This window comes from Juglans regia, chromosome 15 (genome assembly GCF_001411555.2).
Source record: "Juglans regia cultivar Chandler chromosome 15, Walnut 2.0, whole genome shotgun sequence".
NCBI lineage: Eukaryota > Viridiplantae > Streptophyta > Magnoliopsida > Fagales > Juglandaceae > Juglans > Juglans regia.
This window is the reverse complement of record NC_049915.1, coordinates 14,347,653-14,355,763: the sequence shown is the minus strand read 5'-3', so window position 1 is coordinate 14,355,763 and position 8,111 is coordinate 14,347,653.

Here is an 8,111-nt window from a genome sequence, read left to right as displayed (position 1 = left end):
AGGGGCACGCCTAGCGCCCAACTGTCACTGTTGGGCGGCACCCCAACATAATCACTCTAAAATGTAATATAGTACTAAGTAAAATATAAAGAATAATATTAGATATAGTTTTAGATTATGCAAGTTTTACCTATATGAAAAAATCTATTTTTTGACGATAGATTCTACTTTTTTAGGTTATAAACTCTAAAATTGTATATATCATCATTACTCAATGATCAGATGTCTGCCATTGATTTAAATATCTCTCTCTCCCTCTCCATCCATGAATCTTGTAATATTCCTATACATGAATCTTTCACCTTGATGGCCTAATGAATAAGATAATTATCCTCCAAGGGCAAGTCATGGTACGTCATGTTGTCTCTTACATTCTTAAAAGATCAACAAAGCCAAATAACACATGATTCTCAGATCCTCGTGGGGGTGGCTCGCCGACCTTTGAAGGGTCAAGCTAGGACCAATTGTAGCACTGATCATTGATCATGATGATCAGATATATCTGACCATTAATTGGTTGTTTTTTTTTTTTCTTTTAAATTTTTTTTCTATAGTTTTTTATTTATAATTTTTTAGATTTTATGAATATATATCCGATAAGATTAGTTACCAATGTGATAGTATAATCAACTTGTATGAAAAAATACACTAAATACGTGTAAGACCTTTTAAATAATTATGTTTCAGTTGCTATATGGTATATAATTTATGTGCTACTTAAAACCTTTTAATATAATTTACTATTATAAAATATTATTCAGAAAACCCAAATCAGGCCTCGTTTGTTTCCAGAAGACATCTTATCTCATCTAATCATTACAACTTTTTCAACTTCCAATACAAAATAAAATATAAACAATTCAACTTTTTCAAATCTCAAAATAAAAATAATATTAAAAAATATATTATAATAATACTTTATTCAACTTTTTAACTTTAATATCAACTTATCTCATCTCATCTGTAAAAATAAACAAGCCCTATCGCTCAAATCTTAGGTTTCCACAGTGTAACTCTTTCTTTTAATTTCAAAATTAAAACTTTAAAAGTAAGATTTTCAAAATTATTGGAAGAATGAAATCTGAAAATTTATTTTTTCTTTCTTATTATAAGTAGTGCCACATGATCATGAATGCAACGAAACAGAAACAGAATGATCATAAAATGGTATAAAACATTAGATCCATTTCTAAAAGAAAAACTCCATAAAGCTCACAAAGAATAAAAAGGAATATATATAAATATATATATAATATCATATATAAGTCAACCCAACCCCTTCATGATCAGTGCAAGTATGCATGCATTGAATCATGCAATTATATTATAGTGAAATACTTTTCAAAGTTGCTGTTACAACAAACCTCAATATTGATGCAGACTTGCCGTGCCGTCACAGCCACTACGTACTGATCATGAGGTTAATTTCTTGATTTCATATCAGAACAGATGATCCTATAATTAAGTGATCATTTATTAAACCTAGCTGTCCTGCAATTTTGAGCTTAATTGGGTTTTCATACATAGAAAACTGAATATATATATATATATATATATATATATATATATAAATCCCTGATCAATATCTTGCATATATAGAGATCATGATCAGTAAATTAATTGAGCTTTTTGATCTAGCTAACTTGGTGTAAAGATAAACAAAATTATGATTCTGGTTAACACCAGAAAGAAAAAAAAAATACCACTCATCAAACATATATATATATATATATATATTACACATGATGTTCAAATATGTATACTCAAATATGTTTTTCTTAATCAGTTTAATTCTGGGTATCTAAAGAAGCATGAAATTATCTTACAAATGATACGTGAAAGATTACAAAGAGATCTATCAGCTGCAAGAATATGTGAAAGAACCTCAATGGTGCAATGGGTTTGGACCAGTTGGGACAAGTCGTTTTTCAACTCCATAACGTGGGTCAATCTCACTTCCAGCTGGTCCACGCTGCGCTGGCATGTGACTACGTTGGTGGTGGTGGTGATGCCGTTGCCGATGTAGATGCCGTTGCCGGAGGAACCCGGAGAAGTTGATTTTGCTAGCCATTAGTTTCCTGTTGCTCGAACTGTGATGAGAGATGGATATGTGACTATTCATGTGATCAATGCTGCTCATGATATTCTTGGTATTGAAACTAAAACATGACCCATGAAAGAATATAATTAACAGGAGAAGAAAGAGCCAAAGAATGGGAGTGAACAAATGAAAAAGCCTCGAAGCCATAGTCTGGTAGGGGCTGTGGACAGAAGGGAATCAAGGGATGGCATCGAGAGAGGGAGAATTTGAATGGATAAAGGGAGAAAAAGTGGAGTTTTTAGAGAAAAGAGGGTTTTGGAAGCTTCAAGCTTGAATTAATGTGCTAGCATATATAAGAAATGTTGCAGAAGGCTGACATAAGCCGATCGATAGTGTTTGCTTCCATATAAATTCACCATAGCTAGTTTATTTCTATATTCTACAGAGAGAGAGAGAGAGAGAGAGTTTAATAAGGTCCAGTTGATGCGGAGAGGGAGCAGAATAGTCTAGCATTCTTCTTCCAATGAAACTTCCTTTGCGTTCAAGCAACTGAGGGCCATTAAAAGCAGATTGTCAAACATTGAATTATAATATATATTTATATATATATATAAGAGATAACAAAAAATAGAGAGATGAGCATTAATGTATACATTGTATAGTTTATAATTTTTTTAAAAAATTTCATTGTAGACCTATATATATATATTCTAATGAACCTTTAACAAATTTTCAGGTATTCTGTGAATAATAATGAAAAAGTAATGATAGAATAGTGAATAGTGTCAATTATACGTTACCAACATAATCCTCGGCTTGATCTATTGTCCTTAATCTTAGGAGATTTATTTGTACAGATCAAATCTTTCCATTTCTATTGTAATACGTCTTTATATCTTGATTTGTAATTATTCCAATTGACAATATATATAGAATACTCACCACGATTGCGGTGGTGACTTTGCTCAAACATTCACATGGTATTAGCAGCCCGCACGGATTAACCTCCATCAATCCCTCTTGCTTCCATGGCTGCCGAAAACACCTCACCCACTCTTCTCCCCTTCAACACCATGATTCAAATGGTAACCATCAAACTATCCTCCTCCAATTATCTCCAATGGAAAAGTCAGCTTCTTCCTCTCCTTGAAAGCCAAGAACTACTCGGACATGTGGATGGAACTCTTGCACCTCCTCCACGGTTTGACCCTGTTGGCTCTCAGACGCCAAACATCAAACACTTGGCGTGGAAGAATACTGTCCAGCGACTCTTGAGCCTCTTGCTCTCCTCCCTCACGGAGGAAGCCATGGCCGAGGTTGTGGGCCTCTCCACCTCATGGGAAGTCTGGCTAGCCCTCGAAAATACCTTCAATCACAGATCAAAAGCCCGAGAAATTCGTCTCAAGGACGATTTACAGTTGATGAAACGAGGGACGCGTTCGGTAACCGAATACGCTCGGGCGTTCAAGGCCCTTTACGATCAACTACATGCCATCGAAAGACCTGTCGACGGCACTGATAAAGTTCATTGGTTCCTTCGAGGACTAGGTTCGGAGTTCACCAGCTTTTCCACTGCCCAAATGGCTCAAACTCCCTTGCCTTCCTTCATTGATCTAGTCTCCAAGGCTGAAAGTTTCAACCTTTTCCAGAAGTCCCTTGAATCTTCTGGTTCTTCACCTGCCGTTTTCACCGCCACAAATCGCGGACATCATCGCTCCAATTCCAGACATCCTGCTCACCATCAACAGGGACGAGGATCCTCTTCAAATCGTGGCAATGGCCGTTCCCACCACGGGCCAGGACGCCGTCCACCACGCTGCCAAATCTGTCGGCAGGAAGGGCACTATGCCGACAAGTGTAACCAGAGGTATGCACGAGGAGGAGATGCTGTTGTCAACACAGCCCATCTTGTTGAGGCCTTTAACACCTCATGTTCTCTTCATGGGCAAGAGCTTAGTGATTGGTACTTGGACACAGGGGCTTAGGCCCATATGACACCGGACCTCTCCCACTTGGATCATGCAAGTAATTATACGGGTAATGATTGTGTAATTGTTGGGAATGCTGCTTCCCTACCCATTACCTATACTTGTACACTCTCTTACCCCAACACTTAATTTATTGGATGTCTTAGTTGTTCCTCATCTAACCAAAAATCTCATGTCAATTAGTAAATTAACATTTGATTTTTCTCTCTCTGTTACATTTACTAATAACATTTTCTCTATCAGAATCTTCAAACGGGAAGGGTGGTGGCAACCGATAAATGAGATGGTGGCTTATATGTGTTGGAGTGCGAAAATTCTGTTTTTATTTCTGTTCTTAAAAATAAGGCTCTTCATGCCTCATATGACTTATGGTATGCTCGTCTAGGATATGTGAGCCATTTTGTTATTTCTTTTTTAAATAAAAATGGTCATCTCTATCTTACCTCATTATTGTCTTCTCCATCATTATGTGACACATGTGAAATTGCAAAAAACCATCGCTTGCCTTACTCTCGTAATGAACATCGTTCGTCTCATGTGTTGGATCTTATTCATTGCGATATTTGGGGTCCTTCCCCAGTCAAGTCAAATTTGGGATTTATTTATTATGTGTTATTCATTGATGATTATTCTCGTTTCACTTGGCTTTATCATTTGAAATTAAAATCTGAATTTTATGACGTTTTTATTCATTTTCAAAATTTTGTGGAAAATCAACATTCCACCCGTATCAAAAATTTTCAAAGTGATGGTGTTGCTGAGTTTATAAGCAATCGCTTCAAAGCGCACCTTAGCACCTTGGGTATTCACCATCAACTCTCTTGCCCATATACACCTACCCAAATTAGCTGCGCTGAATGAAAACATCGACATGTGACCGAAACAGGACTGGCACTCCTTTTCCATTCCCATCTTTCTCCTCGTTTTTGGGTTGACGCATTCAACACTGCAGCATACATCATTAACCGTTTGCCCACACCGCTTCTTGGAGGTATGTCTCCCTTGGAGCTTCTCTATGATTCCTCACCAAATTATGAGAATTTTCATTCTTTTGGTTGTTGTGTTTATCCTTGATTGCGTGATTATATGTCTCACAAATTTTCTCCTCGCAGCATCCCTTGCATTTTTCTAGGATACAGCCCTTCCCATAAAGGATTTCGCTGCCTTGATCCCACTACCTCTAAGCTTTATATCACTCGCTATGCCTAATTTGATGAAAACCACTTTCCCTCCGATAGCTCTTAGGCTCAGCCCCCTTCCTCTCTTCATTTTACTTTTATATATAATAATGATAAATATTATAATAATTTTATTTTTAATTTATATATAATAGTGATAAATATTATAATGATTTTATTTATATATATATATAATAGTGATAAATATTATAGTAATGTTATTTTTTATTTATATATTATAGTGATTTTATATTTAATTTATATATAATAGTGATAAATATTATAGTATTTTATTTTTTATTTATATATTTTAGTGATTTTATTTTTTATTTATATATAATAGAGATAAATATTATAGTGATTTTATTGATTTTATTTTTTATTTATATATTATAGTGATTTTATTTTTTATTTATATATTATAATGATTTTATTTTTTATTTATATTTAATAGTGATAAATATTATAGTGATTTTATTTTTTATTTATATATTATAGTGATTTTATTTTTTATTTATATATAATAGTGATAAATATTTTTATTTATATATTATAGTGATTTTATTTTTTATTTATATATTATAGTGATTTTATTTTTTATTTATATATAATAGTGATAAATATTTTTTATTTATATATTATAGTGATTTTTTTTATTTATATATTATAATGATTTTTTTTTTATATTTAATAGTGATAAATATTATAGTGATTTTATTTTTTATTTATATATAATAGTGATAAGTATTATAGAAAGTTTGTAAATAGTTATGAGTAGAGATTGAAGTAGGTTTGTGGATCCTATTGAGTGTATTTTAAGTTGTTTGGCATGTGAAATATTTTTAAAAGTACGATAATACTTGAAAAATATTGAGAATACTTTAGTACCCAAACACACCCTAAGTCTTGGCATAATGTTGGCTTGAGGGAAAAGCTTTCAACTAAATATTGGATTTATTTTTTAAAGTTGGTTTTCACTTTCAGCTAGAAGGAACATTCTCCATGGGCTGAAAAAAAAAAAAAAAAAGTCCACCACAGAATCACCAACCTGGATGGATTGGCTGAATTTAGCCGCGCACAACTTAGCCCAGAAAGTGAGGCAAATTTAGACAACTTAAGACGACATGTGTGCTTAATTGGTAGCGTGGGACAAACGTGCCCATTTCCAAGGTCGTTATATGGGGGTAACGACAATTGGACCAATCTGGAAAAGATTAGAATGACCCATCATCATGGGTTTATTAGTGGGTGTGTTCTATGATTATAATGTGTTATGGGAGATAGAAGAATTGAGATGGCTTAACGTATATTCATGTATTTATAATATGATATTTACATATTTGAATCTACATATAGGATAAGGAATTTTGAAATACAAATTTAAAGACTACGACAATTATATATAGTCTAAAACTATTGCTTTATTCAAGACTTTACTTACTAGATTTATTGCATGATTTCCTAAATTGATTGAGATGTATCTCTAGTTTTCAGATTCTGTTGTGTCTTTGAGTTTGGAGTGGGCATCTTTGTTGCATTGAATATCTTGTCTAACATCCTCCTCAAGTTGATGGGGAGTGATCGAAGCATCAACTTGTCACGAAGTAGTAAGTGGAAATGTAATGAGCTTGTAAATCCTTGTTGAAAATATTCTCATAGATGAAGTGGTAGTCCACTTCAATGTGTTTCGTCCTAGCATGAAACACGGAGAAATTAGTGGAATTTGAAGTTCATGAAACAATATTCATAGCAAATATAGCTCGGCCACTGTGAGAGCCATAGACCAGTACTTAGAGGCCTCTATCCTGAATCTAACTTCTAGAAGTTGTTTCTTAGCAGCCCATGAAATTAAGCATGGGCCAAGATATATGGCGTACCTTGTTATGGATTTAAGATCATCAGGACTATCAGCCCAATCGAATCACGAAAGCCGTGTAGTTGAAGAGAGCCATGCAATTTATGAAGTGAAGACCAAATTGAAGTGCTCCCTTAAGATAACTTAATACTCGAACTCGCTTATCATTAGTGAGATGAACAGATGTGGGACATGCAAAAATTGGCAAAGCTGGCAAAAGTTTTTGTTAATAAACTAATGTTGTTTCGGCTTTTGGGTGAAGAAGACAATATTGCTGTCAGCTGCAACATGCTTAGTTTGTGCTTCAATAAGTTGCTCATAATTAAGCAATTCAGCTTGAAAGTCATCAAAGTTGATAGTAGCATCATGAGTTGCAAAGTTCAACAAGGTAATGAATGGGTGATCAAGAAGATTTAGGCCTCCCACTAAATAGGATATTAGATCCTTCTCATCTACTGACTGTATAGGATATATAGTCAGAGCAGCGTCAAAATCATTGGTTCAAGGTTTGGAGCTATCTATCGAGATATGAGATTCGAGATCGAAAGTGTAGTGCAAATTGATTTGCCAAGGTATTCCAAACGTATCGAGAGATGGTTAGTCCATAAATTGTAGACAAAACCTTCTCAGAAGATATGACATTCAACTATGCCAAAATAAATTGATCATTCTTTAGGCATAATAGAAAATGTGGTCTTCCCAATATTATCAACAATAAATTGAGGAGGAAAAGGGTTTGAGCTATCAAAAATGCTCTGGAGGTCATGGCTATGCTATGAACTTAGTTGGTGCCGTAGAGTTTGACAAAGAGTGATATTGGGGATAACAAAGGTTAGTGGAGGATGCACTTCAAGAGGCCATATAGGATCGGGTGGGGTGAGCTAGAGTGGCTTTGATGCCAAGATGGAAGAATTGAGATGGTTGCTTCAAGTGATACCAACTTAATGCATATTCACGTATTTATAATAATATTTATATATTTAAATCTAAAGATAAGATAAGAAATTTTGAAATACAAATTTAAAGACTACAACAACTGTATACATAGT